Source organism: Camellia sinensis, chromosome 1 (genome assembly GCF_055761805.1).
Source record: "Camellia sinensis isolate YWXY chromosome 1, ASM5576180v1, whole genome shotgun sequence".
Classification (NCBI taxonomy): Eukaryota; Viridiplantae; Streptophyta; class Magnoliopsida; order Ericales; family Theaceae; genus Camellia; species Camellia sinensis.
In genome coordinates this window covers 159,965,628-159,978,708 of record NC_138961.1, presented here as the reverse complement: position 1 = coordinate 159,978,708, position 13,081 = coordinate 159,965,628, and positions in this window count along the sequence as shown.

Sequence of the window (13,081 nt, the reverse complement as noted above, 5' to 3'; positions counted from 1 at the left end):
CAACTTTAATCAATCATATCTCCGCCCTCCGGACTCGGATTTAAGAGATTCTTGAATGAAAAATGAAGCCTCGGAAGTCTTCTTTCCAACGGTGGTGGCCTCATAGATTAAATCCAAGTGTACAGATAGATGAGCCCGATTCAGCGAGGGCTGCTCAACTCGCTTCTACCCGGATCCATGTCGAACTTCTCCCAAACTAGTTTTCTCCTTTCCTTTCCTCTCTTCTTCAACTCCAAACCCCTAAACAAAGTGTTTTGAAAGATTTTCCTCTCTCCTTGCCGAAGAAACTAAACATTTTCCCTGCACACCTTTCTCCACCAAGTAAACCATCAGTGGTGCCCAAGTCTTGAGGGCGGTCAAAAATGGGGTGTCTACAGTTGCCCCTCTTTGACGGAACTCGAAAGTCATAACAATGACGGGAGTGAATGTCAAAGCCCGGAGACGACCCATTTTTGACAAGGCCGAAGACTTGGACAAACAAAACAAAATAGAAATGAATGAATGGTTGTGCCCGCAGGCTGCCTACGTATCCCTTTGCAAGGAATCAAACCAGCGTAGTTCAGGGGTAGGATGCAAATGATATGAAAGAAGACTTTGATAATTGGACTTATACGCTACGCGAAGCCGGTTTATATTCAAAACAATGCAATGTACTAACAAGTACAGGTGAGGTGCGCAAGATAACGCGATAGAATGCATGCAAAATGCAAGTAAGATGCACAAAACAGTGCGACGCAATGAACTGACAAATGCTACAAGCATTTTCTATGCAAGATGAGAGAGAGCATGTAATGAAATGCACAAGATAGTGCGATACGCAAGAGAGCGCGAGTGATAAACTGCACAAAATAGTGCGATTGAGGTGCGCAAAATAGCGCGAATGATAAACTGCCCAAAACAGTGCGATGCGCAAGAAAGCGCGAGTGATTTGAAATGCACAAGACAGTGCGATATGCTAAACAGCGCGAGTGATTTGAAATGCACAAGACAGTGCGATACGCTAAACAGCGCGAGTGATTAAACTGCACAAAATAGTGCGATGCACAAGAAAGCGCAAGTGATTTGAAATGCACAAGACAGTGCGATACGCTAAACAGCGCGATTGATTTTGAAATGCACAAGACAGTGCGATACGCTAAACAGCGCGATTGATATGCAATGCACAAAATAGTGCGATACGCTAAACAGCGCGATTGATTTTGAAATGCACAAGACAGTGCGATACGCTAAACAGTGCGATTGATATGCAATGCACAAAATAGTGCGATACGCTAAACAGCGCGATTGATTTTGAAATGCACAAGACAGTGTGATACGCTAAACAGCGTGATTGAAACGCAATGCACAAAATAGTGCGAGTGAGATACAACCACAAGATGCACAAGACAGTGCTAGTGAGATACGAAGTGTAAGTGCACAAGATAGTGCGAGTGAATGCATGTTCTATGCAAATGAGGTGCATTTTCTATGCAAGTATGGAAGAGTGCATTTTCTATGCAAAAGATACGAGCATTTTCTATGCAAGAAATAGGAGTATATTTTATGCAATATTGAAAGCAAATTCTATGCAGAATCGAAAGCAAGCATATTCTATGCATGAATCATAACGATGCGCGGCATGCATGTAACAGAAGTGTATATGAAAGTGCACATTCTATGCAATGGAAGGGCATTAAACATGTACTCTGGTGCCTCCGATTTACCTTTCGGAGGACTTTGTAACACACTCAGTTCAAAAAGGGCACACCCTGTTTATATTGACGAGAGATAACATCTGCTGCTGCTTTAATTGCCATTCTGTCTTGAAGCAGGCTTACACTTGGGGTTGAGATACACTCATACTCTAGAGAAACGACGAGGCCTGAGAAGGTGCACCTGGAATGCAGTCTCAGATTTTGCTAAAGTTGAAACATGCTAAGATGCTCCTAAATTTTCCCTCTTTTCTTTTGCTTTGTAGTCCGGAACCTATATAGCTTCAGATAGGTCCTTGTTCTACTGTTCACACTTATCGGGGGTGGACCCTGCAATTTTATGAAAGAACAAATACTGTTTTGCACAAATGTGGAGAATGGCACAACACTCTGAGCACAAGATGATTTTTTGGAAATTGAGAAATGAGTTCTTAACCGGGTATTGAGCCGACGACTGGCCACAGCCAAAATGACTCGACAAGGGAAAAACAAAGGTAAACACCCTTAACACATCGAGACACACTCGGAACGACTCAAAGCAAGAATCGAGACAAACAAAACAAAAGGCATGACACAGAGACATGTTACAAAGACGAGAGGCCTCTCAGTGCACGAGGAGCCAGTTTCTCCGGGTATTGTTTCCCACCCTTTCTCATTTGTGATTCTCACATCGCTCGGCCCTCAGGCTCTGTTTTTCTGAAAAAGCCCTTTTTTTCTCACTTTTTCTCTCAACGCACATCTCTCTATTCTTTAATCTCTCATTTTTCATCCCTCCCCAGGGTGGTTGATGGATAAACAGAAAGTTGTGGGCTCTTGCCCCTAGCATTCCGCTAGATTCTTCTTCTTGTTCACAACAGTGAGTTTCTCCCAGAGAGGGGCTGTGCTACAACTGGACGGGTAGCAGATCTGCGGCTGACACCGGTTGACGATGCTCTGCTGGGGAGTTTGGGCGTGATCAGATCTGTCCAGATAAAGGAGTGGAATATCCTAATCCGTTCCCGTTCGTGCTTCGCACTTGGCTTGATACCTCGTTGCGTGGAGGATGTGAGAGCCTTCTGCCCTTTTGCGATTAGCTTCAGTGGTGCCTTTTTTGGCAGGTAGAGTGCTCTTTCTGGCAGGTATGCTGATAATAGGGGAAAGACAGGACACCTGACTCAACTGTGCCCCTAGTTCATCATTTTGACCATTTTTTTGTTTTGGTTTTCTACTAAAACAATTTTGACCAATATGAGAGTTAGATTAACATACTTGTTCAATTTTTGATTTGAAAATCATGCAAATTAGGTTATGAGCATTGAAAATTTTCCCTTTTTGGGTCCAAGAAATGGTCCAGTTTTGGAAAAGATGGAATAATTTTCGAGAGATCAGTCAACCTCAATAAAAATTCTCAAAAATTATTTTTGCAAACGGCCAATGCTCAACAAGCACGGAACCTACTCTTGAGATGCACAACTTTAGATCTGAAGGAAAATTTCCCCTTGCTTGAAAAGAGCTACACGGCAACGGAAAGTTGCCCCTTGTTTGAATGGCACCGCGGCACACCGTATGGCAACGGAAAGTTGCCCCTTGTTTGGATAGCATCGCAGCGCATTGCAATCAGTCCTCAGAGTAACGATGACAACCGAACTCTCGGATACAGAGAAAGCAAAGATGATCAAAACCATTACATGGACACAGTTGATTTTGAAGTGTTTTACGGCTGGACTTCGGAATGAAGTTGCCTACGTATCCCAAAGATGAGAATCAAGCCTTACGTAGTTCGGGGTTAAGGTACACTCGGGTATTAACCTCTCCTTTTTTAGGCTCTAACTTTTGCCAAGGCGCCCGTCGCGGGTTTTCGACCTTGCGAGCTTTGTTTTTCTTTTCTTTTCAATTCTTTTCATTTCTTTTTGATTTTTTTGTTTTTTGCATTTTCTTCATTCCATTTTCTTTTGCATTTTTCTCCTTCTTTTTTTTTTGTTCTTTTTTTTTTTCTTTTTTCTTGCTCTAACTTTTGCCTGGGTCGCCCTTCCGGGCTTTCGGTCTAGCGAGCCTCTCAAGGGTAAAAGTGTAGCTTGGTCCATGCCAAATGGTTTTGAGATCCTGAAATCATCTGAATCCAGGAGAATGGCTGCTGATTTGCAAGAGGACTCATCTTCAGCTCTTTGATCGTGTCTGATATCTTTGCCCCTAGTTCGAGGGGTACTTCTGTTCCAGCTTTGCAAGCTCATTCTGATCTTCTGATCTTTTTGATTTGACTTTCCTGGCCTCTTGTTCGAGGGCTGCTTCAAATCTGGCCACACAGGCCTCACATCGTAGTTGACCGTTGAACCTTCTGAATTCAAGTTCAAGGTTTGGGAGCGAAGGGGTTGAGTTTCGAGGCTGAGGGCGATCCTAGGCTGCACAATCTCAAGAGCGATTCCACACAGGTCTTCACAGGACCGCGCAAAACATTTTGTTTTTGAAAGTTTTTAAGAAAGCGACAGATCGCTCGTGCTGAAGACAGTGTGGGACCAATCTGGATCAAGTGAGGATCCTTCTCAGTACTCACATTAACAAGCATGATCTCGATCATTAAGGGCTTAGCATGCCTCTCTTTCTCTCAATTGATTAAATTTTGCAAAACCCAAGGAATTCTTTCCTCTTTGTTTATATCACAATGTTTCGAAATTTTTTTTGGAAAACTTAGGTCATTACAATGACTTCAAAGGCACAGAAAAGGCAGGCGAAGAGCACTGTCATCTCATTCAAACTTCTGGCACAACTGGCACACGGCAGAAGCAAACACAAGAGTATGAAAATTGCTGCTGTTTCATTCAAATCTGTTGGCATAACTGGCTCCAAGGCAGAAACAGACTCAAAAGAAAGCAAAAAGACAAACGCAAAACAAGATAGTGATGTCCGAGGTAACACCCCCGGAATCACCCGACTCTTAACAAAACAGGACTGACTCGATACAACAAGACAGACCTGAAACAAAAAGACTGACTCAAAACAGATTCAAAACAACACAACAAGACTGACCCAATACCCAAGTCAGAATGTACAAAACTAGCATTCACAAATGCTCAAAATAGTGCGTGCCATACACCACATCTGGAGTAAATCGAGCGCCATCCGCAGGTGGTTCATCCCCCGATCACATCACATTATCCCCCAGGTTCACTGATCCAATGACGATAGACTTCGCTGAGTTGGTGTGGCGATGACCTTATTGTCAATCAGATCTTGTATTTCGTGGCGAAGACGGAAACAACCATCAGTGACATGGCCGACTTGCTGATGAAAGGCACAGTACTTGGTCGGATCATGGGAGGAAGGAAGTCTATCTGGTAGTGGTCGCGGCTCCAAGGGTTTCAAATTCCCCTCTCTAATCAGGATCCTAAAGGCTGCTGATAGAGACATGTACAGTGGTGCGAACACCCTCTGGCCTCGAGGTGGATATTTTGAGGTTTGTGGAGTTTTGCTGGATGCACCAGCAAAGGGATTGGCAGGCGTTGACTGGGTTTTCTGATCGTTTCCGAGCACGGGATTAGGGCTGAAAGGAACATTCCTCGTACAAAGGCCTTTCTCCTGGCTTGCCCCTTGATTCAGACTGCTCTCATTCTGAGTGGCGAAAGTGTCATCCACAGTTTTTGTAACAACTGCGAGGACTTGCTCTTTGTTCAGTCCCTCAGCTTTCAAAGCCTCAATATCCCACCGAAGGTGTTCATGGGGACCAATGCCTGCCCCTACCTTGTTCTTACCACTTGCCTTCATTTTGTCAAGGGAGTGGCCTTCTTCCAATGCAACTCGTCCCGAGGTTGGGGAGCCTTTAGACATGAACTCCCTGGTATGTGATGTAGTTGACGATGGGGCCAAAACCCCAAAGGCCAAATCTGCCACAGTTCTCTGAAGGTCTTCAATCATTTTTATCAACTCAGAAGTAGTGGGTTCGTGGGTTTGAAATGATTGGGGTTCAGATGCACCCATCATGCATAAGTCCATGCTTTCCGGGATAAACACCTCAGGCTTGGGTAGATGGGCCGGGGTGATGTATACGCTGGGGTCGTAAGGGACGACCAGTGTGTGGATCAGATTGAGATGTGGATGAGGTACTTGGTCATCGGGGGCTGAAGGTGGAGCTATCGTCCGGTTGTCGATGAGGTTTTGGACCTCATGACGAAGGCGGTAGCAACGGTCGGTGCCATGACCGCGCTGCTGATGGTACATACAGTACTTGGAGGGATTATGTCTGGCTGGAAGTGGGTTAGGCAGAGGTTGAGTATCAAGGGGTTTGAGATGCCCTCGTTCCATCAAGGCTTTCAGTGCGCTAGTCAAGCTCATATAGAGGGGAGTGAAAGTTCTGCCCTGAGCTCGGGCTGGACCGGCTGTTTGTAGGCTTGGTTTGGCAAAAGGGTTGGCTGTGGCGACTGCATTGATCTCGGTGGGTTTGGGAATGACGCTACTACCAACATTGGTACTCCCTGCAATCGCCCTCCTTGTCGGTTCACTTGTTCTGGGAATGATCCCGCTGTTGAACGCATTCTCGACCTGAACCCCCAGTTCATGCAAACTTTTGAAAGTGAATAATGGAGCGACTATCAACTTTTGCAACATATCATGCTCGAGGTTTCGCACCATCATTTGCACTTGATCCCTCTCAGAAGGGCGATCTGTCATCTGTGCTGCCTTTGCCCTCCACCTTGCTACAAATTCCACAAAAGGCTCTGTTGGGTTCTGGCGGGTTGTTTCAAGCTCTTGCATGGTCATTTCAACTTGGGTATTGTAGGAATACTGATCAACAAAGGCCTCAGCCAATTCTTCCCAGTCTTGCTTCACTTTGTCCTCCAACTTAGTGTACCAAGTGGCTGCTACACTCGACAGGGTTCTTCCATATAGAGAGAGTTTCTGTGGCTTAGTCAGTCCCATCGGCTTTAGGACATCCAAGAAAAGTCGGATATGTACCATTGGATCTCCAGACCCGTCGAAACGGTCAATACATGGCATTTTGAATCTGTCTGGGAGCCAAACGGCAGCCTCGGTGTGCCCATCCTCAATGTCGGGAATGGAGTTAAGGCCCTGGGCCTTTTTGAATTGCTTCTCAAGGTTCGCAATCTTCACTGTAGTCGGGTTGAGCTCATTAACATGAAAGGGTCGAAGCCTCTCAGTAGGCTGCACCAGGGGTCTGAGCACCTGAGCTTGAGTCAACCTTTCCCGAGAATTCAGACACTGCAAATCTTCAACCGGCGGAAGTGGGTCAAAGTTTGGCTGGGGTCCCAAAGCTGGATGTGAGGCAGATACCCCAGATGGGCGCTGCGTTTCAATACTGGTCTCAGCCTGCATGGCAGTTCCCTGATTTAACGCTGCTATCACGGCCACAAATTCTTCTGAACCCTGTGCCATCATGGTCTGCTGAGTCCGAACAAAGGTGATGTGGCTGGTGACTGTCGGATCAGATGAACCAATGAGCCCTGTCTGGCCCTTCTTTGCCTTGCCTCGGCGAAAGAACACTGGTTGCCCTTGAATTGAATTTCTGACCTAACAAAGTCTATCAGCACTAGTCCAATGTACCCGGGAGATATCGGAGCCTTCTGAAGCTATGGTTCCAGGACTACCTTGCAAAAGAGAAAACAGACAGCATCTCAGCTCGGATATGATCATAGTGGAATGACTGTGCTCAACACTGATCACTGTTCCCCAAATATCTATCCCAAAATTGATACCCTCAGGTAAAACTGATTCCCCAAATACTGATGCCCACAGGCCTGATGCCCAAACTTGCAAACTGATATATGCATTCCTATAGAGATACACTCTAAAAGCACATAGCAAGTAAAAAGAGCCAAAACACCCCTATGTTGGGGTAGGGTTTCCCTGTCCTATTTTGTCAGGAGCTAGGGTTTCACTATGCACGCAGTGGTTTTAAACAACCTATAATCGGGTAAGCAACATGTCCTAGCTTGGAATGGCCACTATGGATTCCGAATATGCACTAGGTCGAATGGTCAAAAAGGGTGCCCCGGTAAAACCGGGGTTTGTGTTCCCATACTGTCAGAGCCCATAACCAGTCTGCCTTATGGTCATGCCTTGACAAGACAAGCCTCCGGCAAACCGTTCAGGAATGGCAGATGGCAAACACTGTGTTCCTAGGCGCACCAATGCACATGCAATGCAAAGAAACACATAAATGAAATCAAAACAGGATGTCATGAGTTCGAGTCAAGCTCTCTAAATTCCCCAGCAGAGTTGCCAGAAACTGTAGACGTCCCCGTGAGGGGCCTTCGCTACTACAGTTCGGTGGGTTTGTGTTACGGTTCTTAATCTGAACCAAAGAGTCCAAACCTGGCAAATCGTTTGAGAAAACAGATTTTTTGAAAAGTAGTGCCAAACATGGACTGCTTTGCCAGATACAGAGTCGCCACCTAAATATTTTAAAATGGGGGAATTTAGGAAACCCTGACTCGGTGCCGAAGGCCACATGTCCGTCATCACCGGAGTTGTCTCGGCTCGGGAGCTAGGGTACGATCGGGGAAGGTCAGCTATGAGCACCCCCTTTCGCCCGGTCCGAAAACCGGCCTCTACTAACCATGATATCCGATTTTGAAAATGTTATGTGTTCTTATTCCAATTTTTAGCCTAGAATTGCTATGTTATGCGCGCAGCAAACAAGTATAGACTAGATTGCCTAATTTGGAAATAAACATTGCATATCCGTTTGTTTTGGGAAAATGTTTTGGAATTTGCTACTCGCAAGTAGGCTAAAATACGGATTTCAACGAGTTTTTCCAACTCAAACAATCCAACCTTCACCCACAGGCATTCAAACAATTTATAACACATAAGCATCTAGCCACATGTTAAGCATACTGTCATGGCAACACTCACACGCATGCGGGATGCTAAAGCATAAACACTTACATCGTACTCCGTGCCAAAACAATAAACTAGTTAGCAAACATGCATGTCCTAGTTCATGTTAGATTGACTAATGCAACACATACGGGATGCAATTGAAGTAGGCTCGGCTAACCTAAGCATGGCATGTGAGATGCAATCAATTGATGCACGTATTCAATTTTGAAATTAAAGTACAAATGCAGTTAGCATGATGTGCCGAGCCTGATGCATGTCAACAAATGCATGAATGCACGCATGCATAGCATAAGGTATGCTAAAATAAATGTGCCCTAATCTACCATCAGAAGCAGGTAAATAAAAGGGAAGAAAGAAGTGGGGTTGGAAGACATACATCACACGCACGCACACTTATTACAAATATGCCCTCACTCGGAGGGACCAAAATAATAATACAAATTAATTAACTACGCAAGCTAATTAAATATTACAAATTGCTTAATTAATTAACAAATTAACTAAACTAAAGAAAAACAGTAAACCGCCTCGGGGCGAGGACCAGATGCAACACATGCTCGGGACTGGCTCAGAATCGCACTGCCATGCATAGTTTGCCTCTGTTTTCCCTGCTTTGCTCCTCTGAAAACTGCCAAAGTCTCAGGGATGGCTCTCAGGACACTGGGGGATATCATCGGCTGAGCATAATTTTCACCGGCAGTAGCATTTAGTCACCGGCACAAAATAGATCCACCGGCCATCGATTGACTGCCGGTCGACACTAAATACTGCCGGCCGGCAATAAATTCCTGCAGAACCTGCAACTCACAGCAGCAGAGGGCAAAATCTTGCATGGCAATGCAATTCAAGCAATTTATGCACCCATCACATTCCTTATCAAGTTAATGACTCAAAGGAGGATGTGCCCCAATTCTCGGACCACCAATCACGCATTTCCATGCATGATGGCCCAAAGAATCAAGTGTGCAACTTCAATTTCAAAATGCATGCAAACCAAATAAACACACAAGGAGGCCTAACCTCTATCATACTCATCTCAAGAGGCAAGGTGGTGCATGCAAGATGCAATGCAACTTAGGCATACGAGCTAAGGATGCAACATGCCGATACAAGCAACCATGCAAGGTGAGCATGCAAATAAGCAAAGGATGGTCTTAAACACGAATTAGGCAGCTCTAGTTAGGCCCAAAACAGTGGCCAAGCTTCTCCAAGAAGCTTGGCCAAAGGGTTCAAGCTTCTAGAAGGTTAGGGGGTTCAAAGGGTGTGCAAAGGGTGCAAAACAGCCATACACGTGCATGGGGAGCAGGGTCTGTGCATTCCAGCTGCCACAGCTGGCATCCATTCAATCTGTAGAATACTCCGGAAGGTCATCGGCTAGCAAAAAAGGTCGGTCGGCTACTTTAATCTGCCGGTCGGCAATCTATTTGGCCGGTCGGCCATCTGTTCTGGCCGGTCGGCCATCTATTTGGCCGGTCGGCCATATATTTGGTCGGTCGGCAGGAAAAATCTGCTATGCAGGTCCAACTTCAAATGGGCATAACTTCTTCATATGAACTCTTTTTTAGGTCAATCTTGTGTCCAAATTGACGCCCCGGAAGTAAACTTTCCAATGGCACCAGCCTTGCATCAAAATTCCAACTGTGCAAAAAGTTATACTTGTTTTGGTGAAGGCTGCTCAGTTTCGGCTCAACTGGGATGATGCCCAACTTCAACCAATCATATCTCCGCCCTCCGGACTCGGATTTAAGAGATTCTTGAATGAAAAATGAAGCCCCGGAAGTCTTCTTTCCAAAGGTGGTGGCCTCATAGATTAAATCCAAGTGTACAGATAGATGAGCCCGATTCAGCGAGGGCTGCTCAACTCGCTTCTACCCGGATCCATGCCGAACTTTTCCCAAACTAGTTTTCTCCTTTCCTTTCCTCTCTTCTTCAACTCCAAACCCCTAAACAAAGTGTTTTGAAAGATTTGCCTCTCTCCTTGCCGAAGAAACTGAACATTTTCCCTGCACACCTTTCTCCACCAAGTAAACCATCAGTGGTGCCCAAGTCTTAAGGGCGGTCAAAAATGGGGTGTCTACAGGGAACACTATAGAGCTCTATCTTCTGAGTGCTTTGGTGGACCTATCACAGGTCAGGCGGTATGACTGGGGTGGTGCTGGCTTGGCCACCCTTTATTGCTATATGAGCGCGACTTCCCGCGGACGGGGGGACTTACTTGGCGGCTACTGGAGAGCCTGGGAGGTACTTTCTGCCCTCTTGATTTACATTTTTGCTCCTCATTACTTGCACATTGCACACACGGCGCACTTTATACTCTGTATCGTGCATTTTGCCCTCAGCATTTTACATTCTGCTTTGTTTTCTATAGTTGTGGGTTTATGCATATTTCCCGACGTTGGCCCCGGAGATGATGGTAGCGGGACCTCTCATGACCCCGTATTCACTTGTTTTTGAAGGCCGGTACCGGCCAAGACCTCGGGAGTCTCTTCTCTACCTGCGACAGTATTTTGACACAGTGCGCTCATCGGAGGTACTTCAGAACTCTCAGTTCTTTCTGTTTTCATCTTTGTTTTGTCCTGTACATCTTCGATTTCTGCTTGGTTTATGCACCTGTTATCTGCAGATTACGTGGCAGCCGTGGGCGCCCTTAGGTGAGGGTCTCCGTTTCCAGTTTGCTGGAGGGTGGGGTGCCTCCCGGTAAAGACTCCTGTTCGAAGGGCCGGTTGGTAGGGCCTTCTTTTTGGGGGAGCGTTTCTTGCGTCAGGTCTGGGATGTTGTCAATGCTATGCTGGGCACTGATGCTTTGCTATATATTGAGGAGGGGGACTACGCCACTTACCGTCACGCATACCTGATGCCTCCATTGACGGGAGTTCGCACTCCGATGATGAGGTCTGCTGGTATGCCATCTTCGAACCAGGCCCAGGCTCGGGCTGCAGACGTCCCTTCCACCAGCAGGGCTGGTACATCTAGAGGTGCGGGTAGGTCGGTTCCCCCGATTCCTGCGACTTTTCCTCATCCTGGGTGGCCGGACATGCCGACTGAGCTGATGGGGTGGCAGTTTGGGACTACCTCTCCGATTTCGATCCCGATAGAGCCTCTGATGCCCGGTCATCGATATGTCATTGATCCGGACTCACCACCGGTATGCTCTACTGTTTTTCATCTATCATTCAAATACTTAGACACTCCTTTATTTGCTGATGATTTGAGCTTGTATCTGCAGCCACCCAGAGAGTACATGGAGGAGGTGATCGGATTGGTGGCCTCACTCGAGGGCATGGTCTTGCGGAGGGAGGCACAGTTGTCTATCATGGGCTTCCAGGTACCCTTTAGTTTTCTGGCATTTATCATACTTCTGATGACATACTGATTTCTACTGCATTGATAGGCTACTTGTGTAGAGCACATCTGACACACACCCCACTTGTACACTGTGTTTACATGCACCCACTTCATGTAGTTTTTGCTTGCATCTGCATCTGATGTACATATTTGGACTAATGTATTTAATTTGAACTTTTTGTTCTCAGATGCCTCCGGTATATGCTCAGCCGCAGGCTGGGCCACCTGGGCCTTCTCGGGGAGCTGGGCCATCTGGGCCCTTTCGTGGAGCTGGGCCATCCAGGCCTTTCCGAGGAGCTGGGCCATCCAGGCCTTCTCGAGGGGGGGGTCATCTCGCAGACGCAGAGCACATGTTGTGGAGGAGGAGCGTGATGAGGACGAGGACGAGGAGGTTGCAGACCGTCAGTCGGAGGCATCTGCTGATGGAGATGACGGCTCCGGCCTTGGTTCCGAGAGTGGAGACGAGCCTGAGGGGGATCCCGAGGATGACGACTCTGATTCAGATGATGGCGATGGCGATGGTGGCGGAGAGTCCATTCCGCAGAAGAGGACGAAGAGGGCCTCTTATTCCTGCTCTTGAGAGCACAGATGCGGTTGTTTCCCTTGTTTTATTTATCTTTTTGCTAGTAGTTATAGCACATTGTACATTATCGGGCAGTTTTATTTTCTGTAAAACTTGTGCCTTAGTCTGTAAAATGTTGTAACAAGCGAGACATGATGGGATGAAACAGCTTTTGAAAAAAGTATTGTATTTTAAACACTTAGCATCATATCGCATCATTCTGCATCATAATGAGATTGAATGGAAATGTGTATTGTGCATCTTGCCCAGTCAGGTAGTGAACCGACGCAACAACTTAACTTTCTAAGATATAACAAAACCTTAGCAAGTTTACAACTCGATAAGCAAAACACAATAATGTTGACAACTCGATAAACAAGACTCAAACCAAAAGCTTAAACAGAAAGTAACAACTCAAAAACACGAAACGCGACAGCTCGACAAACAACTCGATAAGCAAAACGACAACTCGATAAACAAAAACGACAACTCGATAAGCAAAACGACAACTCGATAAACCAAACTTAACAAAACGAAATGTACTTCGGACGATCTGGGCAACGGAACGCACCCGATACAGAGGGAAATAGAGGCCTTCGACACATTCGTTGCATGGAAATGCTTGAAACTTTCCCCCGGAGGGTAAAAC